This window comes from Crocodylus porosus, unplaced genomic scaffold, assembly GCF_001723895.1.
Source record: "Crocodylus porosus isolate Cpor-Errol unplaced genomic scaffold, CroPor_comp1, whole genome shotgun sequence".
Lineage (NCBI taxonomy): Eukaryota > Metazoa > Chordata > Crocodylia > Crocodylidae > Crocodylus > Crocodylus porosus.
In genome coordinates this window covers 24,464,277-24,484,537 of record NW_017728912.1, presented here as the reverse complement: position 1 = coordinate 24,484,537, position 20,261 = coordinate 24,464,277, and positions in this window count along the sequence as shown.

The following is a 20,261-nucleotide window of genomic DNA, read 5'->3' as shown; positions in this document are numbered from 1 at the left end:
GAGTGAGGCTGCCACATGCACTGCCTTTTTTAGGCACGGGGGTTTTTTGACTCCAGGATCTCCCAGAGTAAAAAACAAACAACCACATGCTACAAAGTAGCAGTGTGGGAAACATCTGCATGTGCAGCATATGCAGTGTGTGGTGCTGCAGATGGGTCTGCGGTGCTGCATACCATACATCCACGCTTGTCTGGATGTGCTCCCAGAGGCCATCTCATCCAGCTCCAGGCTTATCCCCTTTTAAACCATCTCAGCCAAGTGTTTGTTTAACCTGCTCTTAAAAATTTCCTATGACAAAGAAAGTTTCTACAACCTCTCTAGAAAATCCATGCCAGTGCTGAGCCCCCTTCAGTTACAAATTTCATCCTAACATCCAACCTATATCTCCCTTTTTGTCATTTCAGCCCATGCCTTCTCGCCTTACCCCCAGTTGACACAGAGCAATTGATTGTCATCCTTCTTACAACAATAGTTTCACATACAAAAAGGGGGAACACATTTCCCTCTAGTCTTCCCCCTTCACTAAGCTAAAATAATGTAAATTGAGAACATTATCATCATACAAAAAGATGATGATAATAGCTACCTGTCCTTTCATAAGGGTAACCTTTCACAGGCTTTTCAACTGTTATAGGACAAATCCTCAAGTAAGTAAATCAACCTAACTCTGTGGAAGTCTCTGAAGCTATAAACAACATATGACAGGTGAAGATTAGTCCCTGTGTCTTTCATATTTTGGGCTGGTTTCTGAGCTAGTTTTTCCCTAATGCTCTATTTTATCAGGTACACAGCAGAGCATGTGCAGAGAAGATAGATACATGATTCCAGAGGAGCTATAGTTACTAAACCATTTTGAATTATTTGGACTCATCTTCACTTGGTGCTTTCTACAGTCTGAGAATGTATTCCAGCTTTTCAAGGAACCATGTCAAGTATTTGGGATCAGGGGTTTAACATACATGGGATAAAATACAAGCATCTTACTTTAAATGTCTCTTTAAAGAGGGAGTCACCTACACCATAGTAGAGTTCATGTAGCTGTAACAACAAGGGTGGGATTCTTTTGCAACAGAACACAAGATAATCAGTCTACGACAATACAAGTCACTGCATCACCTGGTGTAAGAAGGTCCCCACCAAATCAGAAAAAGATAGTAGATGTGGTTGAAAAAAATCTCACAGAAGAGCTTTCTATTACTTGAAAGGGCTTCAGTAGAAATCAGTTCCATCAAAATTTTCAGAGAAGTCCACACCAATCAAGCTACTTGATTGGTGTCCCACCATGAAAAGAAATGTTTGAATCCTACCCTAAAATGAGAAATGCTATCTTGTTAATTAATTGAGTCTGCTCCGCATTCTATTTAAAACATTCTAGCATCACCTCATCGCCACATCCATTGATCCTCCATGCTTTTTAAAATGGCCGTGGGGATGCTTTAGCTAAACCTTGTCAAATGAGGTTTAGCTAAAGCATCCCGGGGCCATTTTTAAACACATGGGGGCTTAATAGACATGTTCATAAGGAGTTTTAATTACAGCAGCTCTCCAGGAACCCCCAAACACATGTACAGGCAGCCTATGGGACGAACTGAAAGAGACTAAAAGAGAACAGACTAAGGTCCAGATTTCCAAAAGAACCCACCAGTCATCCTGTCTCAGTGGTTGGATCTCCCAAACCGGTCCTCAGCTTTTAAAAACTCAGGCCATCTAATGTGGATGTCTCAGCACAAGTGGAGCTCTGTTGAATATCAGGGCCCAACCCCTGGGCCCAGAACCCTTGTGAAAATCTGATCCACGATACCCAAGAGTTATATTTAAGCAATGAAAATCAAAACTTTTCCTAAAAGCAGGTCAGCATTTGGATCAACCTTGGAACAAGAAATGAGGCAAGCCACCATCTTAGAGCACCTGTTGCATTTAAAATTAGCCAGGAGTTAGGGGTATTGTTTTAGTATATGATAGTTCTAAGAATGTTTTTTGCAAATGGGGTGGAAACAACATCATGACACAAATGGCCACAAATGACCACCCAGTGCAGGTCAGAAGTGCTGACCTTAAAAATACTAGGACAAGAACATTAAGCAAGGATGTCAGGGGACTGTCAGCCAGCATGGAGAAACCAGCTCGATGCTGTTGTCTGGCAGGATAAGTATGTCAGAGAGGTGGTGTTGCATAGCTAAGAGTCTTATTGATTTGCCAAGGATTATTCATAAGTCAATTCCTTTTAAGTCATACCCATTCTCCACCTACCCTATGCTTCTGCTTTTCCCTGCACCCCTCCTGTCATGAAAGCAGTCAGAGATGCATGATTCTCTCTCATGCCTGACACACATGTAGCCCTCAAGTGTTAAAGGACGACACAAAGAACATTCCTGACCATAAGCAAGGCCTTTCTGTCAGACAAACAGCAATCTGCACATGTGAGCTCATGGTTTACTTAGTTAAGCTTCACACAGCAAGTTGCTTGTATATGCTACTCAATGGATATTTCATCTACACCTTTTCTTTCTTTGCTGCTTGAAATCGAACCAGTTGATTTTTTTTTGTTTCTTTTTAAATTTAAGGTGCCTATATCTGGAGGTGAGGACTCATGTTGAGGGGTGGAAGGTATCATCCGGTATCTCAAAGAGAATAAAACTGACCATCATAATGGAAGCTTGGGCTCTTTCTCAAAGACAAGCGGGGACATGCACCCTATGCAACACTGGAAGAAATCTGGAATGAGACAGAGCTCAAGCTGAAATTGGTGAAGAGGCAATGATGTTTTTTTCAGGCTGAGAAAGAACATGGTCTGGCAGACCAGGCAAATAAGCTGGGAATCAGGACATGTGGATTCTAGCTTGGAACATTGGGTCTTTGTCTCTTTTCCCACCCTTGGTCTATTTAGGGCAAGGACCATCTCTCTCTAAGTATACAGTCAGCATATAATAGGTGCTACTGCATGATGTTAGTGGCACAGATGATTTGGTGGGCTTTTGGGAACAAACCAGTGTCCTTCCACTGGCCCACTGTGGACATACAGCCATAGTAGTGAAATAAGGCAAAGTTGAATTCTCAAGGTGCTGCTTCTCGCTAGTAATATTGGTGATGCGATTTCCAATGTGACGGCGCTCTCCATGCAACAAAAACTGAAGCTTAGTGAAACTGGGATGATTTTCCAAATTCATCTGCTCTATGTCAGGTACTGCAGAGCTGTTCAACTGACAGCCCGTGAGGGGTCAAATTGCAGCCCCTGGGCTCTCACCTGGCCGCCATTCCCCATATTGCTCCAGCTGCAGCAGCAGCTAGGAATTCCAGGATTCCACAGCACCGCCTTCAGTGCCAGAGGAGTGCTAGCCTGGGGTGCTTGAGTGATGTGGTGCATCAGGGGAGCTCACGGTCGGGAAAATAAGGGTGAGTTGGGTGTCCTAAGTATGCAGTGCAGTGGACAGAGGGTGTAGGGAGCAGCAGAGAGGATAGCACATGGTGCATCAGGAAGGCACGGGGAGCAGCAGGAGGGCACCCGAGTACATTGTTTGGAAAGAGCAGGGAGACATTGCAAGCAGCAGTGGGAGAGGAGGGGCACAGTGCAGCAAGAAGGTGCCCTGACCACAATACAGCAGCAGTACCCAGGTGCACAGTGCAGCATGGCCCATAAGGCCCACAGCCCCCACTGGTGCAGCCCCTGCTAGATTGGTCCAAGAGGCATAGTGCCTTCAGCCACTTAGAACTTGGACAGCTCTGAAACAGTAATACCAAGCTTCCTCCAATAGGTCTTTCATTGCATGTGGAACTCAGGATATCATTGCCAGACCGGGCCACATATCCACTGGGGTGGCACTAAACAAAACCACCCTTGATCTAAAAGTCATTAGCACCAGCTAATTAATCAGAAATGCTGCACAGGTGGATTTTTCAAACCATTGACAAAAGTAACCTGGAACAGACATACTCGGTGCACATAGGCTAAAATTAACCAGAGAACTTTATGTCCTAGAAGAGCTGGGATAATCCACGGTTACCACAGCTGTTAGCCAAAGCTGAGAGGTATTGTGACAGCAGAGTGAGGACTGAGGCTGAGTAACCTTTTTTCTTCTTTTTAAGTCTAGCACCTCCACCCACCCCACAATAAAAGGGAGTTGCTGTTCATTGTTCCCAGGAAATGTGTTCTGGGTGGAGCCTCTGGGGAGGAATCACAGTGCAGTAATTAGATCAAGGGACCAGGACTTGCCTTCCTGCTTCAGCCACTGACTCTCAAGCTGTGACCTTGGGCAAGTGCCTGATACCATCACCACAGGACTACAACATCATCTGCATATGCAGATAACAATACTCAGCTGCCTTCATGGACATGTTATCAGGCCAATTAGGCACAAGGCTTTATCCGCATTTATCAACTGCTCAGAGACTGGCAAACTGAAGTGCTATACAAATACAAAGGCAGCTCTGATTAGAGGATGCTGACTGCTAATTCATAAGAATCAAATGACACCTATAGTTTAAAGAATAAAAGTACCTAGACCATTTAAATCTTATGGATACAGTAGCATCCAAGCCCTGCTTAAATCGGAGTCCCCTGGTGCTAGGCACTGTACATTGTAAAGACCTTCAGATCTTCAGGATGGAAACAACCTAATTAAACAAGACAAGGTTGAGCCACAGGAAGGTGAAGTGGCTTGCTGAAGGTCACACAGCAAGTCAATGGTGGAGCCAGGAGCAGAACCCACATGTGGTATGCATTTCCTTTTAATTGAGGGGGCTGAATGCAATCTTGCACCAATTCATTGTTAGAGCAGACCAGGCGATGTGCTAGCAAAGAATAGGACAGGAACCAATGTCCCTTATCCATTCCAAACTGACTGGCATTAGCGGCCTTACTGTGGGATGGAAGGGGAGGGAAAGCTGCCCAGTTATTAAAACAACAGGCATAAATTAGAGTTTTCTATGCCAAAGGCCCAAAAAACTTGACTGCTGCTTCTGTGGAAACCTCAAACAGATCACAAGCAAAAAAATTCTGTTTCAAAGCCAGAAATAGCGCACATAAACAGAGCTGCCAGAGACCACTCCAGTGAGAACTGGGCAGTAGCCGCAGTTATTACATTAGGCAACCAAAGCCTGAGCCACAAGCTTCCGTTTGGTTCAACAACCTGAAAAATGTGTAAACCACATTGGTCACCCATGCACTCCAAAGAAACCCAGCAGAGTTACGGCTGGTCATGGTGCTTGATAAACCCATGAGAAAAGCAGGAGAGGAGGCAGAAGGCATGGCCAACCCACCCTGGAAAGCAAAAAGCAATTTTGCATAGAAGCATAGGTGTTGCATATGGGGGGCACAGAGGGGGCATGTCTCCACCCCCACGAGATTGGCCGCTGCCACCGGCTTCTGCAGACAGTCGCCGCTTACTGCTCGCCATCCCCCCTCCCCATCACTGACGCCACCGCCAGCATCTGCGGGCAGTCACCACAAGCTGCCTAACTTCTGGGCCTTGGTGTATATCCACTGGGAGGTGTTCCTGGGCTCATGGTGAGCATAGTGTAGACAAGCCATGTGAGATGTTGACAAAGTCCATTTAGTCTGGCTAGGCTGCAGGATGAGCCTAAGGGTAAACCACAGATGTGTGTGTTCTGGGACAGATGTTTGCCCAGACCAGTCTGAACCTGTCTAACAATCAAAGACCTAACACTAAAAAAAAATTTCCACTATAGAAAAAATAAATTCTCTTCCCCAAAGAGTTGTCTCCTGCTACCTATATATACAGCACCTCTAGGTATTATCGTACTATCAGTAAGAGTCCCAGATCTATTTTTACTGTTTGCTTGCCTAAGGCTGAATGGTAGCTATACATGTGCCAAATAAACATGCATCATATCTGGCGTGCAAAAGAGAGCAGGTATAGACAGAGCTAACTTCAGCCTGGATTTCACCTCTTCAGCACAGTGGAACATGTCCCCATCTTTCCAATATCTAACACAACTCTCATGAGAAAGGACAAATCAGTGAATGGGATGAAAACATCTCTGTCAACTATTTAACATGCTTGTTGTTGATGGTAGGAAAACTAGACTGAATAATTAGCTTCATGCCAAACACATGAGTTACAAACCTCAGGGCATCTCAGAAACGGTGTCCTAGAAAGAATAGTAAACTACCAAGGATAAAATCACAAGTTCAAGGAAATTGTAGAGCCTAGGGGTTTTTCCCCAGGTTATTATTACAGTGCACTCTCTCTGCAAGCTGTAATACATGTTAGAAGCTATCACTGCTTTCTGCCATGGGTTTCTGAATGTGAAAAAGCACAGCTGACCAAAAGAGTTTTCTCCTGTGAAAAATTTAACACGAAAATTTCATGAGAAATTTCTAAATGAAATAACTGAAAATGTATTCCATATCAGTTGTCAAAACCCAAACAAGAATGAAAAACACAAATCAATTAAATCTTTTTTTATTACAAGATTCCTTATAATAAAAAAGAATTCTCAGTGAAAAAAGCATATTCCCATGGGAAATTTTAATTTTTGATGAAACTCCATTTTTTCTGTGCTCTAGGATCAAGTGTGTCGTGTCTGGGAAACAGATATGAAATCAATTTCCGAGAGCAAGCTGGGAGCTGGGTTTTCAACGATCTTTTCTTTTTCCCAGACAAGCTATAGCAAACAGTATGCTGTGAACGGGAAAGTATTTCTGCAAAATGGGGAGGGGGGTGGGGGGAATATGTATACACTGCCATAAGCAGCAAAGTGGGGCAGACACTTGTCCTGGTTTTACACAGAAGGATGCGTCTCCACATGTTATCACAGACAAATGAAGGACTTGTATTAAAAATGCATAATTTAATCAAGAGAAAGCCACTAATCAGATGGAAATATGCAGAGCTGATATTGGTTTTTTAATATTAGTATTATTAAATTCTGCAATAATTTCTTACAGAGCCACCCAAATGTAAATTAATATAAAAAGAAACAGTTAACAAAATTAAGAGACCAGATCAAACATTTCTGATAGGCTGCAGTGTCCTGCTGATCCATGATACTGTGTACAGCATAAAAAGCTCAGAATAAAACATTACATGCACTAATCTAATCATTTTACCCTCATCAGAGCAGCTTGAAATGAACACTGCTCATTGATGCACCTGTTCACCTAGTTACTAAAACCTATACTGGGCTCCCCAACTCCTATCCAAGAATCTTAAATATAAAACCCTGTGGGGCCGTAATAATACCACACTCTCCCCTTCTTGTCTGAGACTAAATGTGCACGTGTACCACATTCAGGAACCTGTCCTTTAGTGTCAAAACTCAGATGGCTAGGAGGTTACTCCTGGGGCAACACTAGCTCTGTATAATGGGATTTTTCCTCCAGGATAATAGCCATTTCCACAGAGGTATGTAGTAGAAGGATCCAGCAAACATCTTAACACATAACATAAGAGATGCCTCATGTTTGACTGGACTAGAGATTACAGGTGCATTCTTACAATTGTTTTGTGATTTCTTAGTTGGTCTAATAAAAAAATATCATTCTCCAAACCAAGAGTGCTAGAGTTTTGCATTTCTTTTCCTCTCAGACCAACATGGCTACCAAATACATCCCTAGTGCATTCCTAGGGTCTTGTGTATATTCCTGTCCCTTGGTGGCAGACTGCTGTTCAGCTGCTTTTTGACTGACAGCTATTATTAACACTTCTAAAATAACACAGCCTCCTCCAAGGATCTCAAAGCATCATTCTGCCTCGAAAGAGCCTTCCACAGTAAATACCCCCCACATTTTACAAATGGATAGAGAAGTTAAATGAGCCAAGCAGCACAGCAGGCCAGAGAGGAGCCCTGCTCCTAGCCTTTTCCTCAATTGTGTAATATCCCTAACCTCTCCAATTGAAGTGAGTCCTTGCCCATCAGTATATTTTCCAGCTATTTTTTAAATCCACAAGATCAAAAAATGTGTTTGAAAGATCTGTTCTCCAGCCCCCTGAGAAGCAGCACCACTATATTTCTCTCACTAAACATTTAAAAAATATGCTCAGTCATGTCTATTCACCTCTCTTCACATGTCTGTAAGTCACAACAGTCCTTGTAGAGAATTTTTCCCATGCTTTGATGGTAAAGTATCATTATATCTCTATCTCCATATCTCCATGTTCTAGAGATGTGCAGACAGAGAGAGGAAGTGATGGTCACAGAGGAGCTCTGTGGCAGAGCCTGGACTAGAAGTAAAACTAGGTCCTTTTTCCACGTACATTCTCCATTCTAGGAACACCTACAATTAGGCAATATCATATACTATACATGCGCATGCACAAACATACCTATGTGTGTGTGTACATACATATATATGAAAGGTGGTTTTTTTCAGAAGCCAATTATGCAAAAATGGTCTGAAATACTAAAGATTTTCCAGGCCCCTCCCCTCTGTCTACCACTACTATCATAGCTATTGCAAACAAGGAAAAAGGATACTGTTCTTGGAAACATGCCTGACCCCATCTCTGTCTCAGACTCCCTGTGTGAATGAGTAAACACAACATCTTTGCATCTCAGATCCTCCGAAGAATGGATTATTATTTACTCATTTTGGTTAGAGGCAGGAGCCCCCACTGTACTCGGCACTGTACAAATACACAACACTTGTGGTCTATCCTGTCCGTTTTTATATTAAGTATCCTCTCGTACCCCACCTTGCAATTCCTTCCTTTTTCTGTTTTCCTGCATCACAATCAGCTGGCATCTGTAACGCGCCTGCAGTTAAGGGCCTGGTTCAACAGAGCATTGTTGCCTGTCGGCCCCAGCAGCCATTCAACAGTGCCATGCAAGTGCCAGGGAGAGGTTATGAATTTGCCTACCTTGAGCCAGATTCCATAATATTTCACCAGTGTAGATCAGAAGCAAATACAAAAAAAATTTGCATCACTTTACAGAAAAACACGCACTGTGATTAGATGGCTTTCAGATGCCTACCTCATACATGTTGCAATCCAGCAGCTTACATATTTCAAGCAGTACAGTTCAGCACCTTAAAGATGCAGCACATCACATCACGTCAGTTGCCAAGGTTATGAAATCCTTTCCAGGCAACACCCTGGGGAATGATTTAAAGACGTGGTAAGCCTCACCAGTCCAACACATCCCTGCGAGTCCTGTCTAACCTAACAAAGGATATATGTCTGCACAGCAAAACAAAGGTTTGGTTGTAGCAAGGACTGGCATATCAGAGTACCCTTTCATCTAGCTAATACAGCTATATCAATCACAGAAAAGACTCTGGCCCAGGCTTCAACATGGACTACCAGCAACCAGCCAAGCCATCCCATGACTGCAGCACTACTTCAAACCTATCCAATCGCCTGTGCCCACCTTGGCCATTGTCGGCCATGTAGACACACCCACAACCACCATATACTCTCTGCAGAGATTTCTGGCTGCTGTTGAGGCAGGTTTCCTGCTGTCAGAGCAGTATCTCCAGAATTTAGGAGAATCAGAGGGAAAACTCTAAAAAGCAGCAGAAATGGCAAGACAATGGGAGAATATACACAGCCCTTCAGCTCACCTGAGAGGCCCAGTGGACAGCAGCTAATTCCCCTCTACCATCTCGCAATGAGGCTCTATGCTTCACCTGCACAGAAACTCTAGGGAGTGGGGCCAGCAAGCGAACTTTCAAACCTTTCATGTTCATCAGACTTATTCCTTCCTGAGGAGAGCCAGCCCCCACTTTTCCCACCCTCACTGTGTAGACAGTAACCTGAGGAACAGAAAGATTAAATGATTTGCCCAAGGTTACATTGGAAGTTCATGGCAGGGAAGGGAATTGTTCCAATTCCCAAGCTACCATCCTAACCACTGGCTTATCCTTCCTTTCAGGATGAACCTCTCCAGTCTACAAAGCCTTCCCTGCCTTTCTAAGCACTGAGAGATATACAGAGAGCTGTGAAATACTTCCCCTATTGGGGAAGAATCCAGATCCACACACAAACCTGATTTTCCCCACTATTTGTAACTCAAGAAAGCAAAATTATTGGCTGCTGCATGGCAGATAGTCTGTGCACAAGCCTAGCTCAGAGCAGACAAAACCAGAGCAATTGACAGGCTAGGTACAAGTCAGTGGAGCCCTGGGGAAACTAAGTCAGCACCAGGCTACATCATGCCCAGTCAAGGGCAGCAAGATCAGCCCTTGAGCCCAATATTCCCTTACAACTTTGGAGAAAGAGGCAGTCTGATGAAGGAAAGGCTATGGATCGTCTTTGCATGACTCCAGTAACCATCCCTCCCTTCATAACAAGGGAATATGTACTCCTGAGAGCAGAGGATGCACAGCCTCCTTTAGGCCATCTAATAAAAGCTGCACCAATGTAAACACCACTTGGATTTTATTGAGCTTACAGCCTTCCCCTTTCATGGGTCAGGATTACCGTAAGAGCACAATAAGTACATGTCCTAAATGGATATTTTGAAGGGAGTGTTCTTTGTCTCACAGAGAATTTGGAGATCAAATTCTTTATTTCAGCAGAACTTTGTGTCCTTGGAGAACCTGGCTGAGAGGACTGACAACTGAATTACACTTCACTGGAGTGTGAGCCCTTTCCAAAACAAGAACAAAGCTCTTCCACTGTCAAGATGGAAATTTGAGCAACAGGTCTAAGAGGAAAGAAAGGTTACACTTTCTGTGGATAAGCCTTTCCTCTTGTTCTCTTGCATTTTGCTGACCTCTAGTGGTATTCTAGGGATAGATAGATCTTGAAATTCAAAAACATCACTGACAAATCACAGTGGATGACGATATATACTGATCTCCAGAGAAAATACAGACATGTGAAGGCTGGGACTATGTGCAAGTAAAAGGTCTTCAGCATCTCTAATAGCTCGAATTTGCCCACTGCTGTAAATGGACAATCCACAGGCATAGCCAGAGACCTACTGCTCTGATCTAAGAGATTTTTACTCTCAGTGGGTACTGAACAGAGCATGCCACATCTCCATCAGTCCCCTTGACATCCAGAGGCACTGGAGTGGGGAAGAAAGACAACGTGCATGTCTTCAAAAAAACAAAACAAAACAAAACAAAACTAAATCACAACCTGCTCCGAGAAGGCATATATGCAGCTGACATTCGGAGCAGCCATTGAATCAAATGCTATTCTCTATCTACAGATCCCTTTGTTCCTATATAAATCGTCTTCCTAACTGCCCTCCATAAAGGAGAGAAATAAACTTCCCCTGCACAGAGACTTGCTAAGTTTGATTATATTTGTATTGCAAACTGCAAAGTCGTTGTAATGGTGCACTCTAAATGTTAATGTATTCGCGGCTGGTATCCCAGCAGCCTGACTACTCAGAGGACACCATAATAAAAGACGCTTATGTTTATCTGGTATCAGCAGTCAGTATCTAGAATTATGAAACATACATATACATTTAAAAGAAGAACAGAGAGGGCCCTGAGAGCTGTCACACCAGTTCTGTGCAGGTACACAGTGCAGCTGATTCCGATTTGGATGGGTATATACAGCCGAATAAAGAGTTAGAATAAAGGGAGGGAGGAAGAAACAGCACTAAAGAGGAATCAAGAAGCTGATCCCCAAGAGGATAAAAAAATCAGAATGAGGCCACCGGCCCAGCATTTCCAGGGGACCTGAGCGATGCTAGGTGACACCAAATGAGCCTTATTGGATAGAAATCTCTCTAAAATGGATTCTTGCTCAAGCAATCACCATCTGCAATAGAACAAAATCTCTGGCACAGTACCAAAGGGCAAAGTGGCAGTGAGAATGACACAGGGCCTGTGTCATAAAGAACTGGTTACCAGGGAAGGCAGGATTCTTTAAGCTGCCTGTAAGTTTGCTTGCGTGTTTCTAGCTGTTCTAAAACTTTGATCCTCCTTATAATCTTTGCATAGGAAGTTAAAACAAGAAGCCTCCAGCTGTGCAGAGGGTTTTGCCTTACTTACCCGTAAAGTAGGTGACAGAAAAGTCATTGCTTAGGATGCATCTGAACTGTTTGATTACCGTCGCCTGCACTGCACAAACATATCTCAACTGCTTCCAGGCTGAAAGCTAGTATGCAGGGAATGAGCATGGTGCATTTCAGGATAACACTGCCTTACACCATAGACACCCTCTTACAGTCCCAAGGCAATGGAAGAGAGGACACATGGATTTACCTACTGTTCTGCTATGCTGACCACATGCAGTGGAATTATCTTTGTGCAGTGGTAAGCCCTCTCCTGCAACCCTCAGAAACAGCTACAAGGATGATGTGCCCTACACCCTTCATAGAAACATTGCACTGGGGAGACTCTGATGTCTGGTGATGAGAACACAGAGGAAGTAGCACCACCAAGAGTGAAACCTAATGTAAAGCACCACAGAAAGCACCATTTTGTGGAACTAGTAGGATATTTCTTATTACCTACTTTACATGGTGTATCCTGTTTCCTGCTACTTCCATACATAGTCAACCTAAATGCTAAGCCCTCAGTGAAGGTATTAAAGAGTGTCAAGCTTGTGAAGAGACCGCTGTGCTTTGGAAGGCTGAAGAATAGCAGTTACTTAAAGGATGCACTGGCAATAAGGCCAGGCCCAGCCAGTCCCAACCAAGAGATCATCTGAGTCATCTCCTCAACATCTGCAAGTCGTCTCCTGAACAAGCGCCACCTCAGCAAGCCTGGAGCAGCACCCCACCCCTGGGCTGAGTGAGGCAGTCAGGGAAGCCAGTCATCTGAAGCAGGGGCAGGGGGCTGCCAGGTGGGGGGAGGGGCAATCCCCGCTGCTCCCCACTGCCCTACACTGCATGGGGGGCTCTGCATGAGCCCCCCATAGGTGCCCTGCCCAGGCAAACTGGCCCTTTCACAAAAAAAAAAAAAACCCTGGGACTCACTGTTCCTGCCGGCAGGGAGAAATCCCCACTGCCCTGCACCATCTGGGGGACTCTGCACAAGCCCCCAAAGCTGCACCAAAAGCAATGAGTCCCAGGGCTTTTCTTGGCTTTTTTTTTCTTAAAGGGCTAGAGCTGGCCTGGGTGGGGCACCAGTGGCAGGGCTTGGGGAGTGAGGGGGGAGCTGGAGGGCTCATGCTGAGCCCATGGAGTGTGGGGGGCAGCAGGGATTGCCCCCTTGCCTGGAAGCACCCAATGAGCACTGGGCATTTTTTTTTTTTTAAGTACCGGAAGCTGGAGCAGGCGGGGCAGCCGTGGGGTGGGGCTGGAGGAGCAGGAGGGGTTAGGGGGGCTGGCAGGGGTCCCCCCATGGTCCCCTCCCCTAGTACTTACCAGATCGAAGTTAGCTGAAGCTCCCTGCTGCAACCACCGGGGACTTCCCGAATCAAAGCTCTCCAAAACTTTTCTGAAAAGATTGGTCCCCTGATTCGATTTGGTGGCTGAATCTCCGAATCGGACCGAATTAGGCCGAATCTCCTCCAAATCAAATCACCAACTGAAGCTTCACACAGCTCTACCCAATAATCAGAATGGGGATGAGGGAAAAGACTGAATCAGTATTGAAAGAGACCATAGGAAAGCTATAATTGTGTCCACCTAGTCATTTTACTCTGCTTATACAGGACAATAAGCCATGCTCTTAATTCTTCCAACTACCAGGCTTTTGGGCCTGGCATTCGATATATTCTAGTTGGATCTCACAGAAACAGGGAGGTTACAATATCCAGCTTGAATAGTTTGAGAAGGGATGTCAGCTGATACCTACTAACTATTTAGTTAAAACCGTTTATTACCAAGGAAATCTGAATCTTGTTTTTGCAAGAGTTGAGACCCAAGAGAAAGCAATCATGTGACTGCTGTAGTATAATACAGTCCCCGGGGCACAACTCAGCTTCCTAGAGGAAGGGGCAGAACTCTCTGAAGAGTTTCTTAGTCTGGATTAGGCAGAAGTATTGGATGGATTAGGCTATAAGCACTGATCCTGAATTGCCAGGTGCTTGGTGTAAACATGATCTTTGGTAGTAAAACTCCTTGATAAGCCCTCTCTATCATTTAACACCAAACACCACAGAGCAGCACCAGAATCTTGTCTAGAGGCCTAAGGAGCCTGGCTGTGTTTATCTATCATCCCACAGCCTGTCTCAGAGAGCTGCAGGTCCCCTGATAAACATGTGCTGGTGGCTTCTCCAGGGACATGGAGTAGCCACGATATCCCTAGACTGTAATTAATTCTCCTGTGTGCACCTGCTGCTCAAAGCACATTAGTTGTAGTAAACTAAATCCCCTTTCCTCTAGCAGTGGAAGGAAGTCTTTATGCAAATGAAAATCCAGCTCATCTGACACGGGAAATAAGCCTGTCACTCAAGAAGACCTGCAATGCTTGTTAAAAGGCAAAGGCTTTCCGTCATGGAAGCATCTAAACTGCATTTAACCACCTTCCTATTCACATCATTCAATAATGTCACTCATGACCCTTTAAAAAATAAATTGAGAGCTTTTATATTTGAAATGCATGCAGCCTACCAGTGTTTATGACCTGCAAAAGCACCTTTTGATCCCTCTTTCCCCCCACTTCCCCATGAATCAAGACCTTCCAAAGGGTGACAAGACAGATGTGAAACAAGAGTGTGAACATATGAAAAACCATGGCTCTGCATGCTGAAAAGTGGGTTAGGATATGGCAAGGTTCTCTGCTTCCTAATCAATGTTGCCTAGTTGCAAAGTATACTACAACTTTCCTCTGCTTGAGCTCAAACAGCGTTGCCAACTCAGATCCCTTTACTCTGCCTGAGCTCCTGCTCTGCCTTTTGCTTCGTGTCCTGTCTGCTGCTATGCAGCTTTTTCCTGCCTCCCTGACCATCAATGTCCTGGCATAGCTGATCCACTTCATGGGATGAAACGCACATTGCCCATGTCTGACCATTGATGCTGCAAGGCAATAGGTAACATGTTCTCCTGGTACCTGAGGAGTCTGGTCTTACACACTCCAGGAATTTCTGCACAGGATTTCTCCCCGCAAGCCCTGAGAGCTTTGTTTGCTTTTGCACCCCTGGGAATCATGCATAAGATTGGGCCCCTCAAGCTCCTGGAGCAAATGGATGTCCACCAAAAAATAGCAGCGTAAATTGATACCGCCTTCATTTCGACCACAAATTATCGGTACTTGTTGTGCAAGAAGGGCAGGGATGTCCATTTGCTGGGCCTGTGCACTGCCAGAAAAATTTGGATGGCAGCACAAAGGCAACGAAAGGCAACATCTGTTTCCACCCTAAGAGCTGTTTTTCTAAGAGGTTTTCAAAAGGGCTGAGCTGGTTGAGAAGGACAAGTCCCATTGATTTCCAATGCCTAATGGTTTTAAGGTAACAAATCCCACTTGGTGTTTAGCTCTTATTAAAAATCTTGCAATAGATGCAGACGCCAGCTGTGCCGCCCTATCGACACATATCACATTAGGACTGAGCCAAATAACATGGATTATAATATCCAAGGTTTGTTCACCTGCAACTCTAGCAACACTGTACACGTCATCACCTGCTAGTGTCCATCATAGTGTCCTTCAGCTGTCTACATTGGATCTCTACGTGTAAGAATGAATGAATGCTGAAGTGACACTGGTCCCAGAAAGGGCAGAACACGATCCCTGTGGCTGTTCTTAGGTAGCAGAACTTTAAAAAACAGCTTGAATAGGAAATGGCAGAACAAGAATTCATCCACAAACTGGATTACATTAAGTTTAGTCTCAACTGGGATAATGCATTCTTATCCTGTTATCTGGACTAGCTTTTGTGAATACTCTGTCCTTATAGATTTATTGCTTGTTTGCCTCTGTCAACACTGCCCCCCATTCTCCTCCTCCCTTTCTTTCCTATATTTGTATTCAGATCACTCCCTCCATTTTATACGCTGCTCTGTGCGTGTCCTTCTTCACCATCTGACAAAGTGATCTGAGACTCTTGAAAGCTGATTCTATATACCTCTCATTTAATCAGTCCATAAGATGCAAATCAAGTCTTCTGAAGTAATCATCCACTGGATGCAGCTATTAGGGCTATGCAAAGCTTCAGTCCCCAATTCGATTTGGCAGAGATTCAGCCCAATTTAGTGGCCTAATCTCTGAATCGAATCAGGATACCCTTTAATCTCACCAAATCAAATTGGAGGCCTCCAAAGTTATTTGGAGAGATTTGGAAAGATTCGGCGATTCAGACATAGACACAGCTTTAAATGTTTTTTCTACATACCTCAAGGTAGCAGGCGGCTTGTGAATGCCAAGATCCTGGGGCATATGGAACATCCCACAGGAGCACAGGGGGGGCTCCCCAGTGTGCTCGGTAGCAGACCCAGAAGTGGACCAGAAGCACTTCCAGTCCACTTCCAGTCCACTGGGGAGCACGTGCCAATTGCTGAGCTGGGGGAGCGCAGTGAGGCTCCCCCAGTGCACTCCCTGGTGGATCTGGAAGTGGACCAGAAGTACTTCCAGTCCACTTGTAGGTTTGCCGCCAAGCACGTGGGGGCCCCCCTGACTCCCGTGGGATGCTCCATGTACCCCAGCATTGCAGCAATCATGAGCCACACACCTCAAGGTATGTAGAAAAAACATTTAAAGCTGTGTCTATGGCCGAACTGCTAATTCTCTGAATCAGCATTGGCTCTTCAGATTTGGATTCAGCCAAATCGAATTGGGGACAGTGATCTAAATCAATTAATTGAATCACTGTCCCCGATGCAGGCTGAATCCAAATCAAATACGGCCCATTTGGCACACCCCTAGCAGCTACCCCAGGTTAAGTTGTTCATTTGTCTGTTAAATAGTCCAGTGAATCTTACATCAGCATGCAAAGCCAATGCAAATTACTCTGGGGTGCCTGGTAGTCTGTTTGTGCCCTAAGGCACTTAATTTTTTTTTTTTTAATTTTTTTGTGAAGCTGGTGGTGTTTGCTTCGCTTAGTTAGTACTAGCACAGTTGTTATGAAGACAAACAGAAGCTGGGCATTCCTGCTGCTGGCTCCTTTGGATCTGCCATCAGAGAGGATGATCAATAAATACAACCTCCGCATTCTCAAAGCAATTAAGTAAACATTCTGCAGTAGTTCTGAGATCCCTATTTAGCTGCTAAACTCAGACACTGAGGAAAGGATGCTAGCTGTCTCCAGACCGCTGCTCAGTTAGTATTTCCTTTCCATCTGAAAAGAAGAAAAACTAATTGCTATCTGTAATACAACAGGCATAACAATATCACATAGCAATGAACAGGAATCCCATTAATAAACATGCAGTGCCAGGGAAAAATTCTACTGACCCTTCTCCAGCTCATTAAATCCATACAAGTTTGATAGGCATCAAAAGAACCACACGTTGTGCAAAGATGAGCTTCTGAGTGCAGTGTTGGTGACTGGCAAAGAAACCAACCAGTCTCATAGCATTCACTGTGGAAATGTAGAACAATTAAATGACATTTTAAAACAATACAACTCACATCATTAAAATGTTTCACAATTAATTGCTGCAAAATAAAACCGAGAGAGAAGACAGAACAGATTGCTTCCCTAAATTGGAAGAGGCCCATTTTTTACTAGAATAACAGACCATCAAAAGATGTGGTAGGCTCTTCCAGCATTTGGAGTCTGTGCATCAAAATGGGGCCCCTCTCTCAAAAACATGCTCTAGTACAGGGCTCAGTGAAGAAATTATTGCATGAAAATTTACAGTACATGTAACACAGGAAGGGGGACTAAATCAAATGTTCTCAACCTAGACTTCATGATTAGACTGATGTCAAAGGATGTAACTGTTTTTCTAACAATGTTAAAACTAGAGGCAGTCCTATGAAAATGCTGAGCCATCCAATATGGAAGAGGTTGAAAAGCATTCCACTGGGCCAAGGGGTGGCAACCTTTTGCAGTCTAGAGTTTGCAGTCTGGCCTCTTCCCACAGGCCACAGGTCTCCAGTCCCCCCTCCCTTTCAAAGGAAAAGCAAAGGCTACTTTTTCTGGAGAAAGAGGTAGTGAGATGTCCCACCCTTTGTGCAGTAGTCTAGGGCAGTGGTCTCCAAAGTGGGGTGCGCGCACCCCACGGCATGCACAAGACAATCCATTGGGGTGCGGGAAGAAAATATTAGAACTTCCATTTATATTTATTTTTTATCTATATATATATATATATTGTACATAATATATTAGTACAGTAGTACATGTATATTTATTTATTTATAAATTATATACATGTATTGGGGGGGTGTGCTCAAAAATGTTTTACTGATAGGGGTGCATGATCAAAAAAGTTTAGAGACCACTGGTCTAGGGGTTGATGCACTTGCCCAGGAGATAGGCTACCCTAGAGACAAATCCCTCCACTTCGCGAGTTCAAACTGACATTGCCTACAACTCCAGAAGTCTAACCTTTTGGTTTCATGGGCCAGATGAGTAACCTGGGATTGGTCTGTGGGGTTCACTCAGTACAGGGCCCAATATGCTGGATTAGGCCTGTGGCCCTGGCCCCAGCCCTGTGCACTAGTTTGGGACCCATGGCAGATCACCTGAAGCCTCGACCCTGCATGCAGGTCTGCATCATCCAGGCTGCAGGGCAGGGGGGCAGTGGCAGTGTTAATTGCCACCACTTCCTTCACAGCCACATTTCTAAATCTGTGGGGAGCCCTATGGGCTGAATGACACAGCTCCATAAACCAGAGGTTGAGCACCACTGATCTAAAGAGTGGCCTGACCACCAAGCAATAAAAGCAGGCAAAGTGGAAGATCTCCCTGGCCCTCCTCTTCTTGAAGTTATGCCATGATGCCAAAAAAGACTAAAGATTAATTGGGCCAGAGAGAACACAGAAGAAGGGAGCATGGTTCTCTAGCTCAGCCATGACAGAACAGGAAAAGGCCCCTTAAATTCTAGTCTCTGTGTCAAAAGGATTGTAAAATGCCCAAACAAAGCCAACTGCAATTCAGCGCATTCATCAGAACACAGTACCATTAGTAGGTTAATTAAAATTATTTCAACTTTTGAGTCTCTGTATTCTCACACGCAGAAGCATGTGCATGACTGGAGCGCTATCATGGAGGGTACAAACTGTTCAGGAAGGACAGGGAGGGGAGAAGAGGTGGCAGAGTTGAGCTGTATATAAAACAGTTCTATGATTGCTCAGAGCTCCAGTATGAAACTGGAGATAGGCCTGTTGAAAGTCTATGGGTTAAGGTTAGAGGGGACAGCAACAAGGGTGATGTTGTGGTGGGGGGTCTGCTATAAAGCATCAGACCAGGAGGATGAGTTGGATGAATATATCTTGACTTTAGCAAGGCTTTTGATACCATCTTTCACAGTATTCTTGCAAGCAAACTAAGGAAGTACAGGTTGGATGAATAGATTATAAAGGTGAATAGAAAGCTGGCTGGATTGTTGGGTTCAACAGGTAATCAATGGCTCAATGTCTAGCTGGCAGCTGGTATCAAGTGGAGTGCCCCAGGGGTCAGTCCTGGGGCCGTTTTTGTTCAATATCTTCATTATAGATCTGGAAGATGGGATGGAGGGCACCCTCAGCAAGTTTGTGGATGACACCAAGCGCGGGGTGTAGTAGATGCACTGGAGAGCAGGGCTAGGATTCAGTGACCTAGACAAATTGGAGGATTGGGCGAAAATAAATCACATGGGCCATGTCCACACATATGTGGATGTTTGGTTCCCCAGGGACAACTAGCAGCGGTGCACCTTGCACTGTCACTAGTTCTCCCCAGGAAATGCCTGTGCTATGTGCCCTCTGATGTAGCGGGTTACCCCAGGTGAAGTAGGGGAGGCTGGGGCCAGCACTGAGCTGGCCTAGCAGCCTTACTTTGTGTCCTGGGGGCCTCCTGGGGCTGCAGCAGCAGTGATCCTGCTCCAGCGGGCTAAGATCCAGTTTTGAGCGGTGCACATGAGGGACAGCTCAAAACCCACTATGATAGCTTCTTCTTTCTGTACGTTTTTTTGGCCCCTGAATATCACCCCCCACCCCCCGCAAGGCCCACATGACCCTGGTGCCATCCTCTGGCTGCCCCCCCAGACCCCCAATTGCTGCCCCACCTGGCCCCATCCCCACCAGCTGCTGTAGCCCCCTCAATGACTGCCCTATTTAGCCCCAACCCCCACTCCCTCCCAATGGCTGCCCTGCCAGGCCCCATCCCCCACTTGTACCCTCAGGCTCCCAAGGCTGCTCCCCCAACCACAGGCACCATCATGTTAAAGAAAAAAAATCATCTACTTACCCTAGAAGCAGGGGCTGGGGGCGCTCTGAAGTCTCCTGGCAGAGCACCCCCAGGCAGCCCAGGGCAGTGGGAGGCAGGGGGGCCTGGGCTGGGGGTGCTGGGGCTGTCCCTCTGCCC